The 25,382-nt window shown below is 35.4% G+C and overlaps 1 long non-coding RNA gene across 1 annotated transcript in view; it reads left to right on the top strand.

Annotated features, from left to right (window-relative positions):
- The window catches only part of LOC128772971 (uncharacterized), a 78,104-nt gene extending 52,930 nt beyond the window's left edge, over nucleotides 1-25,174 (top strand). The window contains exon 3 of the long non-coding RNA XR_008417125.1: nucleotides 23,409-25,174. This is a non-coding gene — a long non-coding RNA (uncharacterized LOC128772971). The remainder of the gene's footprint in view (nucleotides 1-23,408) is intronic.
- The last annotated feature ends 208 nt before the right edge of the window (nucleotides 25,175-25,382 follow it).

The following is a 25,382-nucleotide window of genomic DNA, read 5'->3' as shown; positions in this document are numbered from 1 at the left end:
TGAAAGGCAGCTGCCTAGGAGAGCCACCTGACCTGCAACAGACTGTGATGTGAACATGAAATAAAACTTTATTTTCTAAATCTGCTGATATTTTGGGTTTATTTGTTACTGAGACATAATTTAGCCTTAACTGATCTACCACATGCCTCTCTGTCCCCTACTCCAGCCTGTATTCCAGAACCAGGTTATAAAATGATGGTTTAAAGTTCCTATCCTATTTTGAAATTTGAGGTATTGAAGACAAGTCACCAAGCTAGCTTGCAGGTTTCAGTTCTTATTATAAGGCTGGTCTCTACATTCCCAGTGCCCTCAGCCCTAGGCCTTCTTTAGCCCCAGGCAGTAATCATCAGAAGTTTCCCCTAACCTCTGGCTGCAAGTAGGGTAGCTGACTCTGGTTCTTCACCTGGAGTACCTTATGCTTCTGCAGCTGACCTACCTGCTGCCAGTCTGGGTGTGATGCCCAGCTAGCCAGGAGATTCAGCCCCACTCACCCACCACTATGAATTCTGGTTTACAGAGATGCTTGCTTTTTAAAAAGTATGTTTTTTTTTTGTTTGTTTTTTTTTTGTTTTTTTTTTATCATTCCATACTTGCTATATGTTTGGCAAAGAGAGGTATGTTGAGGCATAAACTTACTAGTTTAAGTAAGAAGACTTTCAGAACACAGTTTTCCAATATGGAGTTTAAAGATTAGCATACATGAAAAGCCATAGTGGTTCATGCAGGCCTTCTTAGAGCCCTTTGGGGGTGGGAGAACGTGCAATTGTTTTCAGCCATGGCTTCTGGAGTCATAATGGGCTTTATGAAGTTCTTGGCTTTCAGTATGCATTCACTATCAATTGTCCATTTCACACTCTGACAACTTTTATGTGCTTTTTAGAGATGTTTTGGAAGCTATGTTGGAAGCAATAAGCTAGGCTAGTGATTCTCAAATTCAAATGATATATGGCCTTTTTTTTTTAAAGGAGAATAGAATTCAAGGACCTCCTTAATGTTGATTGACATTATTAGTATAATTATTCATTTACTTAAATATATACAAACATAAATTAGATGTGTGCTTCTTATGATTAAAGCTCAGATACAACTATAAACAAAACCAAATTTATAAATTAAATACAAGTGAAACTATAAAACCAGTAAGATTCAGAGTAACACATTTCTTTTAATGTAACAGATAATGTTGCTTTGCTGAAACCAAATTGATGTTTGCAATACAAACATTGTAATGACCATTGAGATTCATTGTATCAGACAGATCATGGCAGAAAATGAAAGGCATTTATTTCAGGAGCATTTGAAGAGGGTTTAATAAAGGAAATATACAAGGTAAAGACAGGGTTGAGTATAGCAATAGTGAAGAGCTATTATCACAGGTGAGACTGTAGAGGCAAATGAAGGAGCAATAATCAGAGCCTGGAGTGTGGCTACAGTTACACCAGCAGAATGACTTAGAGAAGCTATGCTCTTTGTTAGAAGGATACAATCAATTTGTAGGAACCCAGCAGGGAGGAAGCCATCAAAATAAATACTCTGACCTTACTCTTCCCAGTCTTCAACCTCCTGCTATCAACTCCCATTTGCTGACCCCAACCAGAAGGCAGAGGGCACAGAAGCCTGGGAATGAAGGTTATAGGCAAAGAACAGAGTGGAGAAAGGTAGACAGAGTAGTCTGGAGAGGCAAAGGAAAATATTCATTCAAGGTCTTTGAAGTTCAGTATGTACTGCCAGATACTTTGTGATAACATAGCTCTCCCATTTCTTTCTTTCTTTTTTTTTAAACATTCAAATTAGTGAAAAAAAATTGCCCTTTCCTTGGCATGAATATGTCTAAATTTGAAGATCCTTTTATTTTTTTTCTTATTAGTCCATGACAATTTAAATTATAATTAGTGCCAACACAATGATAAACAGAAGGAAGGCATAAGCACTGAAATTTGTGGCAATATTCAATTATAATATGCTCACCTAGCTGATCCTGAATTGCATTTCAAAATTATCATCAAAATGAATACACATTTTTTTAATGTTAAAAAAGAAAAAAAAAGCAAACAAATAACAACAATAACAAAATCCTCAAAAAAACTTCAGTTTGAACCTGTAGATCCACCTGAGTTCATGGACCTCATTTGAGAATCACTTAACTAAGCCTTTTCCTGCTTCAATCTGGTAATTTCTTCCTGCTCCAAAGCAACCTGCATAAAGCTGCTGGGAAGCTACATGCAGCTATGTTGTGATTCTGTTATTTTCTTCATAAAAAACCTTTAGTGGCTTCTCATTTCCTACAGAATTAAGTGTAAGTTCTCAGCCTGGAATTCTGAGTCCTCAACTTACTTTTCAAGCTTTATCATCCATGATTGTCCCTTAGATATGTTTTATACTCTATAGCCAAACTAGGACATGTATTATGACCCGAATATATCCTGTGGTTTCTTGTTTTTTTACCTCTGTGCCTGTTTTTTTTTTTTTTTCCTCAGCTTAAAATATCAGCTGCTTCATTTCTGCCTTTTAAAATCCTAAACACCTCTATAAGCTCATTTCAAATTCTACCTTTTCCTGAAGACTGAGCTAACACTAACGATCAGATTGTCAAATCAGATACATATAAATTGGATATCTTACCTGGTATCAAGCTTTCCAACCAACTCTAAGAATATAAGCACTCAAAAGGTATAGACAGTGCAGAGAGAAGGCTGGCACATCCCAGATGACTTCCCACATCCTTTTTTTTTTTTTTTTTTTTTTGGTGTACATGTGCTCTTTGTCTCAGAATAATAGATGAGGTCTCTAATGAGGACTGGAGGTTGCCTCACACAATGGGGAGCATTTAAGTTAGGAAACATCTCTGCCTCATGCTCCAGAGAGTAGTATGGCTTATGTCACATTCTGCAGAGTTATGCATCATAAACCCATAGGTTGTATAGGCCTCTTTACTTGTTTACCCTAAGCACTCTGACATGCTGCATCATTACTCTATTTTCCAAGAATTCTAGTTATCATATTTACAAGGATATTAAACTGAGTCGCTCCCTACTTCCTTTTTCTGGAATCACCCCCATGGTATTTGAGAAAGGAATGGCTCACTGACCTACTGTTTTAACTCCTTTCTCCATGCTTTCTTGATTACTCCAGTCTATATAATCTTTCCCTTTTGTCTCCTTCTGACTCTATCATAACATTATTTTTCTGCCTTGCATTGTACTTATTTAAATTATGTTCTCCCCTCTTGCAACTCAGCAAAAGAGACAATATGTATTCATTTTGGGGTTACTAACAGTACTTTGCAAAGTGACTTGAATACAAGAATTAATAAAAGTTACATACAATAATTTAATAAATGTTGAAAGTAATTAGGAGAAAGAGAGAATTTTCTATGCTCATTAATTTCCACAGATACCACTACTGAGTCCTAGACAGTACAGAAGAGTATGACCAAGTTCAAGTAAGTTTGAATGTCAGCTTGTGTAGATAACTTAATAGCATTATGCAAAATTCTGTTAGGTAAAATTGTTTTCATGGTCTTTCCTTCTTCCTGAGCACCTTTTCCCTCTCTTTTCAGATGCCTGTCTCAGTCTTGTTTGTAGGGATGGACTTTGCCCAGGTGAGATGCTGGCTAGAAGAATGGTTCACTGTTACCAGGGAAAGTGCTAGGTTGTGTTATCTAGAAATCCATCCTTGGAGTATCAGAATCAATGGAAGGAAAGATAAGGGTCACAGTGGAGTCATGCTTGGAGGTGGGGAAAATACAAAGTAGTCAATCAACACATCAACTGGAAGGCAGAGACATTAACCAGTGATACACAATGAGGAAGGGAGGAGGTTGAAGTGGATGGCTCAACATCCAGGTCTGAAAACCTGGAGCATCCTTGGGGGTGTTGCTTTTATGAGGGTCTTAGAAAGTTTGCCTGGATTAAGGGCAGAGACTTAAAAGGATAGAACTGGCCTCACAGAGTTCTCATGCTTCTCTCCACTCATATAAATTTTCATTCTCGATACAGACATACCTCATCTTACTGTGCTTCGATTTATTGCACTTTGCATATATTGTGTGTGGTTTTTGTTTGTTTTGTTTGTTTGTTTGTTTGTTTTTACAGATTCAAGGTTTGTGGTTCCCTGCATCAAGCAATCAAGCAAGTCTATGGGCATCAGTTTTCCAACAGCGTTATTCACTTTGTGTCTCTGTGTCACATATTGATCATTCTTGCTATATTTCAAACATTGCCATTATTATTATATTTGCTAGGGAGATCCGTGATCAGTGATCTTTGATGTCGCTATTGTAATTGTTTCGGGGTCATTGCAAACCGCCCCCATATAAAATGGCAAACTTAGTAAAAGTGCATGTTCTTAGCAACTCCACTCACTGGCCATTCCCATCTCTCCTCAGGCTTCCATATTCCCTGAGACACAAAATATTGAAAGTAGGCCAATTAATAGCCCTACAATGGCCTCTGAATGTTCAAGTAAAAAGAAGAGTCACATGTCTCTCACTTTAAATCAAAATCTAGAAATGATTAAGCTTAGTGAGAAGGGCACATAGAAAACTGAGATAGGCCAAAAGCTAGGCTTCTTGCACCACACAGCTAAGTTGTGAATGCAAAGGAAATGTTCTTGAAGGAAATGAAAGGCGCTGCTCCAGTGAACACATGAAAACAGCCTTACTGCTGCTATGGAGAAAGTTTTAATGGTCTGGATAGAAGATCAAACCAGGGAAACCACAATAATTCCGTAAGGCAAAGCCTACTTTAGAGTAAGGCCCTAACTCTCTTCAATTCTATGAAGGCTAGAAGAGGTGAAGAAGATGTAGAAGAAAAGTTGGAAACTAACAGAGATTGGTTCCTGAGGTTTGAGGAATGAAACCATTGCCATGACGTAAGGGTACAAGGTGAAGCAGCAAGTGCTGATGTAGAAGCCTGCAGCATTCACCCAGAATAACTAGCTAAGATCATTAATGAAGGAAGCTATACTAAATAACAGTATAATAATACATATTTCAGTGTGGATGAAACAGCCCTCTACTGGAAGAAGATGCTATCTAGTACTTTCACAGCTGGAAAGAAGTCAATACCTGGCTTCAAAGTTTCAGAGGGCAAGCTGACTCCCTTTTAGGAGGTAATGCAGCTGGTGACTTTAAGTTGAAGCCACTGCTCATTTGCCATTCCAGACATCCTAGGGCCGTAAAGAATTATGCTTAATCTACTCTGCCTGTGCTTATTAATGGAACGCCAAAGCCTGAATGACAGCACATCTGTTTACAACATGGTTTGCTGAATATTTTAAGCCCACTGTTGAGACCTACTGCTCAGAAAAAAAGGATTTCTTTTAGAGTATTACCGCTCATTGATAATGTATCTGGTCATCCAAGAGCTCTGATGGGCTTGTACAATGAGATTCATGTTGCATTCACACCTGCTAACAATATCCACTCTGCAGCCCATGGATCAAGGAGTGATTTTTACTTTTTTTTTTTTTTTTTTTTTTTTTTTACTTTTTAATGTTTATTTTTTTTTATTAATTTTTTTTAACATTTATTTATTTTTGAGACAGAGAGAGACAGAGCATGAATGGGGGAGGGTCAGAGAGAGGGAGACACAGAATCTGAAACAGGCTCCAGGCTCTGAGCTTTCAGCACAGAGCCTGACGCAGGGCTCGAACCCACGGACCGTGAGATCATGACCTGAGCCGAAGTCGGCCATTTAACCGACTGAGCCACCCAGGCGCCCCTTAATGTTTAGTTTTGAGAGAGAGTGAGAGACAGAGCATGAGCAGGGGAGGGGCAGACAGAGAGGGAGACACAGAATCCAAAACAGGATCCAGGCTCTGAGCTGTCAGCACAGAGCCCAAGGCAGGGCTTGAACCCACAAGCTGTGAGATCATGACCTGAGCCCAAGTCGGACACTTAACTGACTGAGCCACCCAGGTGCCCAGTAATTTTTACATTTAAGTCTTATTATTTAAGAAATATATTTCCTAAAGCTATAGCTACCATAGCTATATAGCTACCCTGGTAGATCTGGGCAAAGTAGATTAAAAATCTTCTGGAAAGGATTCACTATTCTAGATGCCATTAAGAACATTTATGATGCATGGGAAGAGGTCAAAATGTCAACATTAACAGGAATTTGCAAGAAGTTGATTTCAATCCTCCTGGATGACTTTGAGGATTCAATACTTCAGTGGAGGAAGTAGAGAACCACAAGTGCAGCCTGACGACATGACTCAATTGCCACAATCTCATGATACAGTTTCAGTGGATGAGGAGTTACTTCTAATAGATGAGCAAAGAAAGTGGTTTCTTAAGATGGAATCTACTCCTGGTGAAGACGCGGTGAAGATTGTTGAAATGCCAATAAAGCATTTAGAATGTTACATAAACTTTGTTGATAAGGCAGCCGCATGGTTTGAGAGTACTGACTTTAATTTGGAAAGAAATTCTGCTCTGGGTAAAATGCTATCAAACATCATTGCAGGCTGCAGACAAATCATCTGTGAAAGGAAGAGTCAATCAATCCAGCCAACTTCATTGTTGTCTTATTGTAGGAAATTGCCACAGCCACCCCAGCCTTTGGCAACCACCACCCTGGTCAGTTAGCAGCCATCAACACTCAGGCAAGACCCTCTGCCAGCAAAAAGATTACAATTTACTGAAAGCTTAGATGATGGTTAACATTTGGGGGGAATAAAGTACTGTATTTTTAATTAAGGTATGTACATGTTTTTATGCATAATGCTATTATTGCACACTTAATAGACTACAGTATAGTGTAAACATAATTTTTTAAAAGAGATTTTATCTTTTTTAAGAGTAATCTTGGGGCACTTGAGTGGCTCAGTTGGTTAAGCGTCTGACTTCGGCTCAGGTCATGATCTCATGGTTCGTGAGTTCAAGTCCCGCGTTGGGCTTTGTGGTGACAGTTCAGAGCCTGGAGCCTGCTTCAGATTCTGTGTCTCCCTCTCTCTGCCCCTCCCCTGCTCATGTTCTGTCTCTATCTTTATCAAAAATAAATAAGCATTACAAATAAAAAATTAAAAGCATAAAAAGCATATAAAATTAAAAAAAAAAAGACTGTCCCCCTCCCCCCAAAAGTAATGTCTACACCCAATGTGGGGGTCAAACCCACAACCCAAGATCAAGATTTACACGCTCCACTGACTGAGACAGGTAGGGACCTTCAAACATAGTTTTATATGCATGGAGAAACCAAAACTTTCATTTGACTCACTTTATTACAGTATTGTTTTATTGCTGTGGTCTGGCACCACACCCACAATATCACTGAGGTATGCCTGTATGTGAAAAGGATTGATGATAGTTTAAAATGTCCTCCTTCTTAGGAATATAAACACACCCAGAACCTAAAGCCATAGGCAAAAATGAAGAAGGATGAATTTCTGTTCTTGGATTGAGGAGAATTAGGGCTGTAGGGACTTTCCTAATACTTAAATGACCTGGACGGATGTCACGATATGATACCCCTCTTATCTGGCTCCTTAACATTGAGAACTTACAAACATTTCTCTGTCTAACCTCTCTAATTGGTAATAAAATATCAAGTTTCATGCCTTCTTCCCTGCACAGAGAGTGAAAAAGCCCATAGTTCTACTTACTTAATTTTATTGTTTGAATAATTGTGTGTATATCCTTATCTGGTTTGAACAATGTACTTCTTTGAGATTGTCTTTCTATACTACATAACAAATTATTACAAACTTAATGGTTTAAAGCAATGCACATTTATGATCTCCCACAGATTCTATGGGCTAAGAGTCAGAACATGGCTTGGGTGGGTCCTTTGTTTAGGGTCTCAAAAAACTGCAATCACAGTGTTAGGTAAGGTTAGGTTCTTACCACAAGGAGCCTGACTGGGGAAGGATCTATTTCCATGCTACTTAGGTTGATGGTAGATTCATTTCTAAACAGCCATCGGATTCATGGCAGCTTGTTTCTTCAAAGTCAGCAATAGAGGGAGAGACTCCAGAAAGGTGATGCTATGCAACAATGTAATCATATACATGTAATCATGTATATCCCATCATCTTTGTCATATTCCATTGGTTAGAAGCAATCACAGGGCGTGCCAATGCTCTGGAGAGGGAGATTACACAAAGATGTGAACACCGGGAGGTGAGGATCATGGGGGCCACCTTAGTGTCTGTCCGCTGCCGAGGTATAATATCATTCATATAAATTCTGATGGCAAATTAGTCTACACTCATGCAGATCTTTCATGGATATGTAGTGACAATGACTCTAATGATGATGATCATGGAGATGCAGGGCCAAGTGTTAGAAATTTGTGCTGTAAGGAAGAAAGAACAGCTTAAGATTAGAGACATTCTCAGGCAACATTCAAATTGATGGGTGTCATGTATACTGATGAGGTGTTTTCTAACTATGAGCTAAATTTCCATCCTATGCATCTCATAAGCCTGTAGCTCTTAAATATTGTATTCCCTCCAGTGTTTTCTGGACTTAAGGTGTCTATATCCCCTGCCGTGACTTAAATAAATGAAGTAGATGGTTAAAATGTCTTGGCCTATTTATACTCTGAAACCATGTGAAGGAAAATGACGAGTATGTTAACTTGTGGCTGTTTTGAGTTTTATAACTAACAAAACTATACACAACAGGGAGGCTGATGCTACTTGCCAGTGCTTAAGAATTTAATACCCAGCAAAGAACCTGTGTGGGAGGATAGGACCTAGTTTTTTCACTGCATCAAGAGCTTTACGTGATTAATTGTCTTGTTTATCCTAAATCTGCTCACGATAAAAAAAGAAAGATGAGGAGGAAGGGCATAGAAAGAACGTCCAGACATTTACTGTGGGGATCATTTCAAGCATCTGCATTTCAGACCTGCCTCAAAGAATGTCCTGTCACTGCTCATTGGCAAGAGGAAATGTGCCCTGAAGGAAGAGAACAGAGAGCAGACTTGATTTTCCAAACTACATGAACCCCTGTTTTTTTTTTTCTTTTACTACTGTTTTCACCTATCCTATGACCACTAAGTGAGGCTGTCAACTGCACTCTGAACATGACTTATATTTTGCTGCCCTTGTCCCACTGAAAGCGTTCTCTCTGCTTCCAATACTATTCTTCTTCTAGTTAGTCTCTAAGGCTCAACTTGAACACCATCACCTTCTTTAGTACACTGATCACTCTGTCTTGCTTTATACTCTCCCGGTGCTTGGCAATTTTCTTATGGCTCATTACATTGTATTCCATAGACTTTTATTTTGAGTTAAAATTAATATAACATAAAATTGACCATTTTAACCATTTTAAAGTGTGTAATTTAGTAGCTTTTAGTAAATTCAAAATTTACAACCATCATGATTATCAAATTCCAAGACATTTTCATCATCACCCCCTAAAAAACCCTGTGCCCATTAAACTGTCATTCCCCCACCCTGGAAACCACTAACTTGCTTTCTGTATGTATGGATTTGCCTCTTCTGGATATTTCATTTCAATGGAATCACCATACAACATGTGGCCTTTTGTCCAGATTATTTCAGTTAGCAGCATGTTTTCAAGATTCATCCATGTTATAGCTTGCATATATCAATACTTTTTATGACTGAATTATATTCCATTGTATGGTTATACCACATTTTGTTTCTTCATTCGTCATTTGACAGACATTTGGCATTATTTGCACTTTTTAGCTGCTATGAACTTCCAAATACATGTTTTTGTTTGAATACCTGTTTTCATTTCTCTTAGGCATATACTCAGAAGTGTAATTACTAGGTTTGGGAAAATGTCAAACTGTTTTCCATAGAAGCTGTACCACTTTATGCTCCCACTAACAGTGTTTTAGGACTCCAGTTTACATGTTCATCAACATTTTTTATTTTCTGAGGGTGTGTGTGCTTTAATTCTAGCTATCCTAGTGGATGTGAAGTATTATCTCATTGTGGATTTGATTTGCATTTCCCAAATGACAATGATGTTGAGCATCTTTTCATGTGCTTGTTAGCCATGTGTATATTTTCTTTGGAGATATCCCATAGATTTTTATGTTCATTTTTTCATCTTTTCTTCGAGAGAACAAGTTTCTTAAGGACAGAAAATATTTTTTTGTTAATATTTTAATCTCTTAGGGGATCTTTTAAATTGATTTGAGCACGCTAAGTGCTCAACAAATGCTTATTGACCTGAATTTAGGAGCCATAACAAAATGTTGCATTGCCTGAATTGGCTCTGAGCTGAAGTCCTCATATCATGTCATTTTTATATAAAGCTATTCTTACTCAGGAAGGACATCAGTAATCTATTAATTAACCTATTGGGTCTTTTAGTGATATCTGAACTTTTGACCATATACTCCTTGAAAGATTTTGTTTCCCTTGCTTTAAAATACCACATTTTCCTAGCTTTACTTCATGCTTCTCCATTAGAAGCAAGCTCCTTTGTGGGCTCCTCTCCTCTGATGAACACTTGAAGATCATATCTTCAAGTGGGACATCTGACCTTGGTCTTCGCTGTTCTCTGGTACCAGTGTTTCCCAAACGCTGGTCTCCAAATGGTATCATTTTGTGATAAAGGGTGATATGGTGGGGAGCCTGGATGGTTTAGTCAGTTGAACATCTGAGTCTTGATTTTGGGTCAGGTCATGATCTCATGGTCATGAGTTTGAGCCCTACATTGGGCTCCACACTGACAGAGCCTGCTTGAGATTCTCTCTCTCTCCCTCTCTCTCTGCCCCTCCCTTGCTCATACATTTTCTCTCAAAATAAATAAATAAACTTAAAAAAATTTTAAAAAGGGATGATATGGTAAATATTTTATATTATTATATTATCCTTCTTTTTAAGATTATGTCATCCATATTTTTATAACTTGAAAAATCTTCTTCTTCTATGAAATAATGATAGTATATGGCCACTAATATGTACTTTTAATATCCATGAAAAGTAAAAAAAAATGAGCAACCTTTTATTGACTCCCTGTTCCTAACCATTTAAAAATATACTGGACATGGATATTCTGTTCTACATTTATTCCCGAAGTAATTTCATTTATGGATAAAACTTCAGTTATCACTTATCTGATAATTAACTCCAAGGAAAAAATATCTCTATTAAGCTCAAATCTATATATCCAAATTCTTATTGAATAAATCTCTCTTGAAGTTCACAGAGCTTTTGATTTAGCACGTCTAATATTGAACTCATTGCCTACTTACTCACCTGCTTCTCACTTCTCTGTGTTTCCTATTTCAGTGAATTACATTATCTCGTCACCCAAGTCAGAAACCAGGAAATCCCTCTGAGTTTCCCTTTCTTCATCACACTTTCCACACCCAATTATCAACTTCTTTTATTTTTATCTTTATAGTATTTCTGTATAGTATTTCTGTATATAGTATTTCTGTATAGTATTTCTGTATAGCATTTCTGTACATCCATTCTACTCAATTCCCCATCTTCTTGCTGCTACTTTATTTAACACTACAGCCAACCAACCATCTTCCATTCAACACACAATGAAAGAGTCTGTACTATGCATCAAACAGTGTGATTACAACATGAAAATTATATGAGAGCCTGTTTTGAGGAAATATTCTTTAGCATTACAGCCTACTTTAGGTAATGTCTGATTGTCACATCATGAATATTTTGAAAATTTTTCCATGCTTGGTCAGTGCTGTGCATGTTTTAGAGGTTTACATTGGAAATTTTTTGTTTGGGAGATTTAAAATGAATTACTTACATTGAGTAATGAAATTATTCCCTGACCCTGGACTGTAGCCTAAGGAAAGTCCCTTAGTCTCTATTAAAGTTTCCATTTGGAAAATGGGATAGTTGTGTAGGTAGCTAAGGGAAATTGGTTGTTTGTTATGATTCAAGACCTCTATGGGTAACATTTTGAAGTACAGATTTCTTATTTATTCATTAAAGATAGCTCTTGCTATGACTTCCATGACTGAAGTATAATGGATTATAATCACTAATGCATATTTAAGTGTATTCAAATGTTGCCAATTATTATCTTACCAATCAAAAAGAAAGAAAAAAGAAATCAAAATATGAGACTAGAGGGGGTTAGTTAAAGGGGTTTGGTCCAGGTCCATGAAGAAGTCGGAAACAGCATCTCCATTTTTTATAATGTGGTTCAAAGCAATGGCTATTGGAATATGTTACTTATCCTAAGTAGGACTTGCAAAAAATGGAGGTCTCAGGGTCAATAGGGGAAGAGTCAGTGTCTTGAAGAAAAAGGAAAAGCATCTGACTGAGTTCCAAGGAGGCAAGCATAAATAAAGAAAAGAAAAAAGAAAGGCAGGAGAATTGACTCTTTGGAATGGATTACACCATCTGCTTTCAGGCAGTGTCCAGTAAATTTACCCCCAAGTTGTTTCTTTCAGATTTCTTAATTGGAATAGAGCTTGAAAAATATTAGTGATTTTATATATACACACACATATATATATATATGTATATATATATATACACATGCATACTGTATACTACAAGCTTGCAATACTCATGCATATATATATATATATATATATGTGTGTGTGTGTGTGTGTGTGTGTATATATACACACACACACACACACACACACACACACATATATATATATATATATATATATATATTACAAGCTTGCAATACTCATGCACCCCAGCCTTTTAGCAAAATATATGTATACCTGAGAGATTGCCATCATGATAACTAAGATGTTACAGATTTAGAAAGTTACCCTTAGTTGTAGCATTTGTTTCAGGTCCTCAAGGGAATGTTTTTACTTTGCCATTGATGGTCTGAGACAGCATGTTTTTGAACAACATTCTCCAACCAGGAGCAAAAGAGTGGAGTTCATTGTCAATAATTGTTTGAATATTTCCAGATATCCTCCTCCATGGCTCTTGGGCTTTTTTTTAGAATCATAGAATTTTTGTACTGAACAGGACTCAAAGATGATTAAGTCAAATCTCTTCAATTTGGAGTTCAGTCATTGGCCTCAGAAGTTTCAATCCCATAATTTGTTCACGGTTAAGTTATTAATGGCACAATTGTAACTGGAACCTGGTCCTCCTCCTTGACCCATGTTTGTTCCTTTTACCTGATACCCAATGTTCTTCTTTCTTTGTTGATAATTTTCTTTGAAACCTCCTTTGAAGAAACTGAACAAAACCAGTTTAGAATGCATGCATGCTTCATGTGAACTCCATTTTTGTTCCTTCGCAATAATAAGTTCCTCTGATAAAATGAATCATGGAATATTAGAGCTGGAAAGGGTACTTGTGGATTCCAGTCTCCTTATTTTATAAATATAAAATCATGACTAACAGAGTCCACTTGCCTAAGACCACACAAGTAGTGGTAACACTGGAATCTGAACTCAGGGTTCATATGAGTTTAGTGACTCACAGTGAACTTTACTACCTTGAAAGAGCCATATCTTTTTCTGACCCATGTGTATACTGGCTGAACACATTATAGCTATTAATTAAAATAAAAAACTAGGAAGACTGAGGACTCCAGATTCTGAGACTCAGTTGTTCTGGTATACCATGTGTCTTAGAGAATTAGTGAGGAAAGAAAATAGCAAAATTAAAAAAAGAAAAAAAAAACAATACCAAAGTTGTAAATAAAATCAACATTTAACAGGAGCTTAAAATGCAATTGCAGAGATAATAAAGAATGATTTGTGCTTTTAACAATTATAGGTTAATTAATTAGCAGCTGTCCTGCTGTTAAAGACTTGTGTCCAATGTTCAATGTTTTTTCCTCTAGAAAATGCAAAGATACCAGCTTGTTGTAAGGCTCCAAGCCATTCCCTGTGGACTGTTCTTGGCCTCTGCCGTCACAGACTATAACTAGAAAAAGGAAATTGACAGATAGAAAGAAAAACCCTTAACAGCTGGAGCTTTAATTTACCTACATGGGAAAAAAATATTTCAGTTTCTGAGATTTCTCTTGGGTTGCCTGATTTGGAGGTAGAAAGAGAAGCCAGAGGAAAAATCACCAAAAAAGCTTTTAAAAGAAACACTATGAAAAGAGCAAATCCTGAGAATTGTGTTTAATAACAGCAGTGATGAATTTCCTGGCAGTCTATACTGAGCAGTTAAAGACCAACCAGCATGTGAAAGAGGCTGAATTAGTTAGAATGGTCTAGAGGAGCTTAATAAAGTGTGCCAGAAGATTTATTCTCTCATATGTATAATTTTAAGATATGAATGATTCTATATTTAAGAAATGTATTACACCATCATATTAATTTTTACTAAGAGCTTCTAGTTTAACTTCAAGCAGGGTCTGAAAAATGGATAAGCAATGCTTTGAGCCACCAAGTTAGTGCCCCACAGAATATTTTAAAATTATTTAACACACATCATCTCAGTGTCAACAACTCATCACAGATAAACTATCTAATTAACAGAACCCTTCATAGTAATTTGATAACTGAGTCTTGGCTCAGTTTTTATACCAGAAGGGCAATCCTTGATAAGCAGAAATTATAAAAGCAGATTTAAAAACCATTAATTCAGAAATAAAATCAAATTGGTCTCAAATTAACCCCCTATTGGTATTTAAACTTATTTAAAAGCACTTGGCTTAAAGATAGATAACACTTGGAGAGGCTGCCTTTGACCAAAGTCAGGCTTTGTCTGGACCGTCAGCCTCTGTATTTTAATTCCCTTTGTTGTGTACCATCCTCCTTATGCCCAGTGTAATTGATATGGGTCTTACACTAGGGACAGATGAGTTTATCCTGTCATTGAAGCCCTTCACAAGATGCTTTAATTATTAGAACTAATTCAAAGATTTGTGCTCTGTGTTCTACTTAGGAAGACCAATTGTTTTCTCATTCCAATTCCATGTTGGCACCATTTCCAATGACAAATCCAATAAAGAATTAGTAATTTGGCTCCCTGTGGTTGTGGAAAAAGGACAGCAAGAATGAGCAACAATAATAGTTCCTGTTTGTATGGTATTCTTTTTTTAATATGAGAGTTATTACTGCTACACTTTAGGGACAAGGACCCAAGAAAAAGTAGAGAAGAAATTTATATTTGTATAAGGAAGGTAAATTTTGATCTTTAATCTCTGCGGATAATATTCATTTTTCAACTAAGTGGGAAGCAATAGTTTCCAATGGAAAGAACTGGGGATAAAGAAAAAGTAAGACATTTCCATTAAAAAATGGTGTTCCTCTGTTTAGAATGCAAGGTGACAAGCAAGGGAGACACAATTAACTTCTGGGTGTTGCAATTAGGTAAATGAGGTTACCAAACTCTCAACATAGCAATTTGGTGGAAGTGAACTCTTTTTGACATAATAGCTGGAACAGCAGAGTCATCCATATGTTAACTGAAGAATGTACTTCTCAAGATCTCAAAAATTATTCACTTCTTGCTTTCATTTTGTTGTTATGGGTGGGTTAGTGTATCAATGGTTGGTATCCAAGTATTAATTATAATTATCTCTGGGTGGCAGAACTATGAATAATTTTTCTTTGCTTTTTTATTTTATTTTTGTGTGTGTTCAGCTCTATTTTCTAAAATAAGCATGCATTACTTTTGTGGTAGCAAAATAATCATTTCTAGAGTGCCTGCTTTGTGATACTCCTTCAGACACATACACCCTGATTTCTAACATTCAGTTGGGGGAGATCAGGATATACAGTATAAACAAAACTTCACCTATTTTGTTCTTGCTTACACTAGTTTCTGGGGTTGATTATTATCTAGATTTTAACACATGTGTGAAAACTGTTTTCCAGACAAAGCAGACAGACATGGAGCATATTCTTGGGACCTGCTGGATCTTATTTCTGATACACATAAATTCAAAAGTTTAAAAACTTTCCTCATCTCCTTCCTTACTGACTACTCTTTGCTTGTAAGTAGGCCAACAAAGAGAAAACTATTGTAGTTTTTCAATAGTACATTAACAGAGTACAATTTAACAAGTGGGCAGAGGATATAGATTGTTTGTGTTGGGATATTCTTGACTCCCAACTTGAGAATGGACACTTCTGGGCAAATGAACGTTGAGGTCACTATTTTTACCTTCAGAGAGTGGCCCCCTTGTGTCTAGTCCCCTCAGAGAGAAACTTAAATTTCCTAGATTATCTTCTAGGGGTTAGGATCATTTTAAATACTGAGTGATAATTTATCTTAATGAATGTTTGAGAAGATTCCACAACCTTGCTTGGAAACCAACTGTCAGAAACTAGTTTTTATTTTCAGCTTAAATTTTTCATATTTCATTTTTCCATTCTTTTAAATTCCTGCACTTGTGTGAAGATCACTGCATAGAGATCATTTGTACACTTGCGGAACAATATATTAATCCATCCCTTAAACCTTCTCTGAGTCAAATTTCCTTATTTTCTTTAGAAAATACATATCTTCTTTTTCTCCATATGGCTCTTCTTTGGTCCTATATGAAGGTTACCAATATAGTATATTGAAATTCTCAAGTTTTTGTTTTTAAGAATGTAAAGCAGTAATTATCATTATTCATGGTTCAAATGACATGGAACCACATCTGGAGATACCGAGTTCATAGATCTGGAGTAAGACATAAGCATACTCTTACATTTTTTAACATTGTCTTTTGAGGAGGAACTTTTTAGTTTGATGAAGTATCATTTTTCAATTTTTTTATAGTCTGTAATTTTTGAGTCTTAGGAAATTTTGCCTGATGTAAAGTCACTAACATTTTCTTCTATTGGTTTTATAGTTTTAGCTTTTAAATTTGGGTCTATGATCCATTTTGAGTTAAGTTTGGTATATACAGGTAAAGATCCAGAGTTGTTCTTTGCTTTTTTTTTTTTTTTGGTTTGTTTTTCATTTTTGTTTTCTGGTTTTTTTTTTTTTTTTTGTGCGTGTGAATATTGTGCCAGTACTTTGGAAATCAATTTTATACATTGAATTGCCTTGGCACTTTTATCAAATATCAACAGACCATATATGTGTTGGTCCATTTCTGGGCTTCTTTTCCATTGATCTATTAATTTTAATACTAATACCTTGACTATTGTAGCTTTATTATAAGTCTTAAGATCAGTAGTGTAAGTCCTCTGACTTTTTCCTTTGGTTTCAAAATTATTTTGGACATTCTAGTTCCCTATACCTATACATTTTATTTCTTATTTATTTTATTAGTATTTTTTTGAGAGAAAGAGAGAGAGAGAGAGGGAAAGAGGGATAGGGAGAGAGAGAATCTTAAGCAGGCACCACACCTAGTGCATAGCCCCAATGCAGGGCTCAGTCTCACAACCATGAGATCATGACCTGAACCAAAATCAAGAGTCAGACTCTCAACTGACTAGGCCACCCAAGTGGCCTATACATTTTACATTCCTGCATTTGTGTGAATGCACTCCCACCTATACATTTTACAATCAATTTATTAATTTCTGAAAAAGAATCTGTTTTGGATTGTATTGCAACTATTTTGAGAACTGACATTTTAACAGTATTGATGCTTTCAATCCATGAGCATAGTATATAAGTATTTATTTAAGACATCTTTACTGTCTTTTAATAATATTTTATAGTTTTCAGCATAAAGGTTTCACACATATTTTAAATTTATCCCTTTCATATTTCATACTTACATGCTATTTTAAATTATTTTTCTTTACTTTTTATTTCCTTCAGTTATTTATAACCACAAATTCATTGAGATAAAATTGAAGAACAACTCACTGCCCATATGTAATGTATACAATTTGATCAGTTTTGACTTATTTATATACTCATGACACTATCATCACAATCAAAACAAAGGACATTTTCATCATTCTTCAAAGTTTCTTCATGCCTTTGCAGTTGATCCTTTCCTACACCTCTGGCCCCAGATGTCTGTTAACCTGCCTTCTGTTATAATAAATTAGCTTGTATGCTCTAGAATTTTATGTAAATCAAATCGTCCAGTAGGGGCACCTGGGTGGCTCAGTCGGTTAAGCGTCCGACTTCGGCTCAGGTCGTGATCTCGCAGCCCGTGAGTTCGAGCCCCGCGTCGGGCTCTGCGCTGACAGCTCAGAGCCTGGAGCCTGTTTCAGATTCTGTGTCTCCCTCTGTCTCTGACCCTCCCCTGTTCATGCTCTCTCTCTCTCTGTCTCAAAAATAAATAAATGTCAAAAAAAAAAAAAATCGTCCAGTATTACTTTTATTCTTGGCTTCTTTTACAAAACATAATGATTTCAAGATTCATCCATGTTATTGCATGCATGAATAATTGTTTCATTTTATTGCTGAATACTGTTCTATTGTATGAATACACCAGGATTTATTTCTCTCTTCACCCATTGATGGACATTGGGTTGTTTCCAATTTATGGTGATTACAAATAAAGCTGTGATAAACATTTGTGTATGAGTCTCTGTATGGACATATGCTTTTGTTTCTCTTGAGTAAATACTTAGAAATGGAATGGCTTGGTTGGTATAGCATGTGAATGTTCAATTTTTAAGGAAACTGCCTAACCATATTTTTGTGATTTCAGATTCTGATTGTTCAATGATAATGTATAGAAATACAATTGCTTTTTGCATTTGCTAGTGTATAGAAATGCAGTTGATTTCACTTTGTATTCTGTGGCTTTGTTACACTCAATGGTGTCATTGCCTTTTTTTTTTTTTATAGATCCCTTAGGGTTTTTCAATAAAGGTGATCATGTTGTCTATAAATGTAGACAGTACTTGGGGCACCTGGGTGGCTCAGTCAGTTGAGCGTTGGACTTCAGCTCAGGTCATGATCTCACAGTTCGTGGGTTTGAGCCCTGCGTCAGGCTCTGTGCTGACAGCTCAGAACCTGGAGCCTGCTTCCGATTCTGTGTCTCCCTCTCTTTTTGCCCCTCCTCCACTCATGTTTTCTCTCTCTCTCTCTCTCTCTCTCTCTCTCTCTCAGAAATAAACATTAAAAAAATATATAGACAGCTTTACTACTTTTTCAATTTTCATGCCTTTTATTTCTTTTTCTTGCCTTATTGCCCTGGCCAGGATCTCCACTATAAGATTGAATAAAAGTGGTAAAAGTGGATATTCTTATAACTTGTTTTTCTGCTTTTTTGTACAAAGCTAATGATGGACTCATATGAATCAAAAAGAATTCTCTTCTCTTCTACTGTTGGGTAGAGCTTGTGTAGAATTGGCTGCATTTCCTTTTAAATGTTTGATAAAATTCACCACTAAAGCCATCTGGGCCTGAAGTTTTCATTGTAGGACCTTTTAAAGTTAGAAACTCATTTTCTCTAATATAATAGGAACATTCAACTTAATGTATTTCTACTTTAGTGGATTTTGGTAGTTCATGTCATTTAAGAAATTGCCCATTTTATTTTAGTTATTGGAATATAATTTTCATAGGATTACCTTATTAGTCTTTTAATGCCTGTAGAATCAGTAATGATGTCTTGTTTCTTATTCATGGTGTTGGTAATTTGTGTCTTCTTTTTTCTTCATTATTAGTATAACTATGTTTGTCAATTTTTTTCCTCTTTTCGAAGAAGCAGTTTTTGATTTTCTTGATGTTCTTTAGTGTTTTTATGTTTCATATTTTATTGACTTTTGCTCTAATCTTTATCTTTTCTTCTGCTACTTCAGTTTGTTTCCTTTTTTTCTAATTTGTAAAGTGGAAACTTAGATCATTGATTGGATATCTTCCTTTTTTCTCCCTTACATAAGTATTTAATGCTCCCCCAGGCACTGCATTTTACATATCTTGTTGTACTGTATTTCCATTTTCATACAGTTAAAGTATTTTAAAATTAACTTTGTGATTTCTTCTGTGGCCTACAAGTTATTTGGCTGTGTGTCACTTAACTTAAAATATTTGAAGATTTCCCAGATATCATTTAAGGAAATTGATTTCTAATTTAAATCAGTGTGATAAGAGAACATACCATGTATGTGTTCAGTGTTTTAAATTTTATTGAGTCTTGTTTTAAGACCCCAAATCGTCTATCTCTTTAAATAGTTCACATGCACTTGAAAAGAATATGCATTTTACTGTTGCTTGACAGAATTTATAAATATGTATTTGGTCAAGTTGGTTGGTAGTGTTTTTCAAGTCTTAAATAGACATACTGATATTCTCTCTAGTTTCTTTATTGATTATTAAGAGTGGGATATTGAAATATCTAATTATATTATGGATTTGTCTAATTCTGCCTTTAGTTTTCTCATGTTAATCTACATGTATTTTGAATCTCTGATAATAAGTACAAACACATTTAGGAGATTTGATGCCTCTTAAAAAAATTTACCCCATCATCATTATGAATTTACTCTCTCTGGAAATATTCATTTCTCTGAAATCTATTTTGTCTAATACTTGTATAGCCACTTCTGCTTCCTTTTGACTATTGTTTTCACAACGTATATCTTTTGGTATCAATTTACTTTTAACATATTATATATTTATATGTCAAGTGTGTTTCTTTAATACAAGATAGAGATTAGCATTGTTTATGTTTTATGTAATTTAACAATATATATACCTTTAACTTGAAATATTTGGAAATTTATTTCTAAGTATTTCATATTTTTGAGACTATTTTAAATTCTACTATTTTCTTTCTTTTTCTATCTTTTTTGGTTATCTATTTTATAAATTTATTCAGGCATAATTGAAGTACAATAAAACTTTACATATTTAAATATATAATTTGATCATTTTTGACTTATATATGCACCCATGAAACTATTACTGCAGTCACATAATGAATGTTTCCATCACCAAACTATTGTATTGCAGGAGTATAAACTGTTATGTGAATATTGATGTAGTCAGGTTTAAATCTACCATCTTGCTATTTAGGCTTTATTTGTCCTATCTGTTCTTTGTTCTTTTTTCTTTTCTTACTTCTTTTTTCTCTGTTACTTTTTCTTGTCAGATTAGTTTTTTTTTTAATAATTCTATTTTATCTCCATTGTTAGCATATTAGCTATACTTCTTTATTTTCTATTCTGTTGATGTAGACTTTACATTACATAGTTTTATTATCACAGTCTGTCTTCAAATAATATATTATCACATAAGAAACTTACTAACCTTGTTTTTCCATTTTAACCTTCCTCAGCTTGTGCTATTTTTGTAGTAAATTTTACTTACAAATCTACAAGCCACATAACGTATGTTTATTGCTTTTGCTCTAAGGAGATAAGAAATGAAAAAAAATGCCTTTTGTATTTTATCACAACTTAACCTTTCCTGTGATCTTCATTTCTTTGAGTAGATCTACATTTCTACCTACGTTTACTTTACTTCTCCCTGAAGAACTTTCTTTAGTGTTTTCCATAGCTCTAGTCCGCTGGGGATGAATTCTCTCGATTTTTGTAAACCAAAATAAATTTACTTTGACTCTCATTTTCAAAAAGATATTTTTTCTGGGTATAGAATTATAGGTTGGCAGTTCTTTTCCTTTTGTGCTTTAAAGATGTTCATTGTCTTCTCGCTTGCGTGGTTTCTTGAAAAGTCTACTTCATTATTTTTTGTTATTGTTCATAATGTGCCATTTTTAGTCTTGCTGCTTTCAGGGCCTCTCCCTCAACTCACTAGTTTATGTTAGTTTTATTGTGATATGCCTTTGCATAGTTTTCTTCTTGTGTCTTCTGCATGAGTTGTGTGTTCTGCATGAGTTGCATGAACTTGTTGGATTTAAGGATTTCTGTATTTTATCAAATTTGGAATATAAGGTGATTATTATTTCAAATATTTTTCTACCCCCTACCTTTCTGGGTCTTCAGTTATCCTTATGTTAGGCTTATTGTTATCTTCCCACAACCCACTGATGGCTTTTTTGTTTTTATTTTACTCTTTTTTTTCCTATGTATTTCATTTTGTATAGTTATATTACTGTATTTATAAACTCACTTATTTCCCCTTCTGTAAAGTTTATTCTGTTTTTAATCCTATTTGGCATGATTTTTATTTCATATATTTTATTTTTCAGCCTTAGAAGTTCAGTTTTTGTTTTTTATTTTCCACTTCCCAAAATTTCAGGTTTCCCATACCTTCTTTATTAGATCTAGATATCTAGATATCTAAATATCTAAATCTAGATATCTAGAGTATCCAAATCTAGATATGGATTATCTAGATTTTAACTTAATATATACTATCAACATATTTAAGTGTGGTTCTTTTATTTTATTTTTTATTTTTTTTAACATTTATTTATTTTTGAGAGACAGAGAGATACAGAGTGCAAGCAGGGGAGGTGCAGAGAGAAAGGGAGACACAGAATTCGAAGCAGGCCCCAGGCTCTGAGCTGTAAGCACAGAGCCTGACACAGGGCTCAAACCCACAAACCACAAGATCATGACCTGAGTCAAAGTCGGATGCTCAATCGACTGAGCCACCCAGGTGCCCCTATTTGAGTATGGTTCTAATCATTGATTCTTCTCTTGGATTTGCATCATACTTTCCCACTTCTTTGCACATTTGACCATTTTTGGTTGAATGCTAACACATGTGAATTTTAGGTTGTTTTCTGGATTTTTGAAGGGAGTAATATTTTCTTATTCTTTTATTTTTTATTTAAAAATTTTCTCTTTTAATGTGTATTTTATTGTATTTTATTTGATTTTGAAGGAAAGAGAGATGGAGCATGAGCAGGGAGACAGGGAGACGCAAAATCTGAAGCAGGATCCATGCTTTGAGCTGTCAGCACAGAGTTCAACACCAGGCTTGAACTCACAAGCCATGAGATCATGACCTGAGCTGAAGTTGGAAGCTTAACTGACTGAGTCACCCAGGAGCCCTATGGGACTAATATTTCAAATATTTGAGAGCTTTGTTCTTGGATAAAGTTAAGTTACATGGGTCCAATATTATCCTTTGGGGCTTCCTTTCAAGGTTTGTTAGTGAGGGTTCAGATACCCTTCATTCTAGACTAATTTGCTAACAGAACAGTACAGTACTTCCGAGGACTCTACTACATACTCTGTATTAGAAGGTCTTTTTACTCTGGCTAGTGAGAATAGATCCTATTTCTGGACCAATTTAGCCTTTGAGAATTGAGCTGCCTCTTTCTAGTGGTTCCTTTCCTGGCCTCACTACTCATGTGCAGATCAGTACTTAGCCAGACACTCAAGGGAAACTCTTCTATAGCACCTCTCCTGCATTCTTCCTCTTACTAACAGACTTCTCTCCTCTTTGTTACTTTGCTTTCAAGGTTTCAGCCACTTTTACCCCCCAAAATCTGTATTCTGTCTCTGAAACTCAGCAAAATTGCAGTCTCTCTTTTGATTCTCCTCCTTATGTTGTGGCTTGGAAAATCTTCTCATGTAGTGAGCTTGGGCCTTTGTAGGGATCAAATCATTTGTTTCTGCTTTCCCAGGGATCACTGTCCAGTGCTTCTTGTTGTCCAGTATTCATTTTATTATTCCATATCTTGATCTTTGGTCTGTTTGTTTTTTGTTTTTTGTTTTTTTTAGAGGGAGAGAGAGAGAAGATCCTAAGCAGGCTCCATGTTCAGTGCAGAACACAACATGGGCCCAATCCCATGACCCTGGGATCATGACCTGAGCCCAAAAATGAAGAGTTGGATGCTCAACTGAATGAGCCACACAGGTGCCCCTCTTTTGTCTGTTTTCAAAATTTTTTAAGGATGTAAGGCAAATCTGGTACTTTTTACTTCATCATGGCTGGACCTATGTTCTAAATGCAGAAAAAAAAAGAAAAAAAGAAATTTATAGTAAAAATAGAAGATCTTATCACACAACTCAGGGCAAGAATACAACCAAGATTTGAGTATAAGGAATTGATCATCTTCAGCAACCCAGGTGATGCTTTCTTTTTCTATCTCTTATCTCTGCATCTCTCCAGTCTCTGCTGACTGGTTGTTTTCTGTTTCTCCAGGCTGTATGGTTAAATGTGTCCACTTCAAAATCAGGCAGAGAAAGGCAGATACCATATGTTTTCACTCATATGTGGATCTTAAGAAACTTAACAGAGGACCATGGGGGAGAGGAAGGGGGGTAGGTTACAGAGAGAGAGGCAAACCATAAGACACTCTTAAATACTGAGAACAAACTGAGGGTTGATGGGGGGTGGGAGAGAAGGGAAAGTGGGTGATGGGCATTGAGGAGGGCAGCTGTTGGGATGAGCACTGGGTGTTGCATGGAAAACAATTTGACAATAAATTATATTTAATATAAAAAATGTGTCCACTTCACAGGTGTCAGATTTACATATTATTGTTCTATTAACTTGCAGAAACTTCTTGAGGTATTTTCCTTTACAACATTAATTTGTTTGCAAAAACAGTTTGAGGTTCCTAGAAAACATGTAATTAAATATTATTTTAACAACATTATTTTACCTAAGAATGCTGATTTGAATTTACTATTTAATATGGCATTATAGTTAATATCAAAGTATTCTGCACATCATTTGTTTACCCTTGCACAATCTAGTTTCACTCAATTTTAAAAATAGTTGTTATGGTTTTGTTGATTTACTCATAATGATGTCTCCATTTGTTCTTGAGTGATTACAACTGATTTGGAATCCATATGTGTCTACAAATAATTTAAAATTTTCTGCCATTGCATATTTATGTTCATGTGTACTCAATTTTATATTTTATTCTATTGTCTGATTAACATTAAGGCTTTCCTGGAAGCTGTGATATCTTCTCAACTTTGCCTTAACTAAATTGCTTGGTGCTAACAATAATTATTTTTTATTTGAAATGTTTCTTAAAAACAAAGCATATTAATTGTCTTTGTGGCAATTTTTCTATCATCAGACACCTTACTACTGATGTTTTCCCACCACAAAACACAGATATCACACCTTTATCTTTAACAAATTAAGAGCTGATTTGGAATGAAATTGAAAGTTTATAACTATACATCTCCTGGCAACTTATGGTACCATGTAGAAGAATATAGAAGAAATACTACTGAATATCATTGTATAACTACGACATTAAGGGTTTTTGAATGAAAGTGAGTGATAGGTAAGGTCAAGTATGCAGTTCAGTTCAAACATTGTCCAAAATATTGGTTGAACAAATAAGTGAATAAATATTGAATGTAATGTGAGCTATCCCCATTCATAAATTAACCATGAATCTCATTGAATTGAGAAGAAGTAGATCATCTGAAAATACTGTATAATAAATATGTGATTATATTCACTATTACACAACCTGGCTGTCTTTCTTAATTAAAAGTTTGTCTTAATTAATTTAAAAGCTTGCTGCTGTTTGATTTTAAAAATAATTTGTAGATGTTTCTTGAAAACACATTCATTGTTGATTTTATACCTTCCTGGACTGTTTGGATTTATTTTTACCATGTGAATTTCTTTCCAAGAAATAAAATAAAAATGCTTGTTAAAAATTCAAAATGAAAAAAAAAGTTACAATAAAAAACTCATTACTCAGACTTGACACCAAAAGC

This window comes from Panthera pardus, unplaced genomic scaffold, assembly GCF_024362965.1.
Source record: "Panthera pardus isolate Hobbes unplaced genomic scaffold, ASM2436296v1 HiC_scaffold_24, whole genome shotgun sequence".
Lineage (NCBI taxonomy): Eukaryota > Metazoa > Chordata > Mammalia > Carnivora > Felidae > Panthera > Panthera pardus.
The sequence above is the reverse complement of the archived record's forward strand: the minus strand, read 5'-3'. Positions and strand labels throughout refer to the sequence as shown.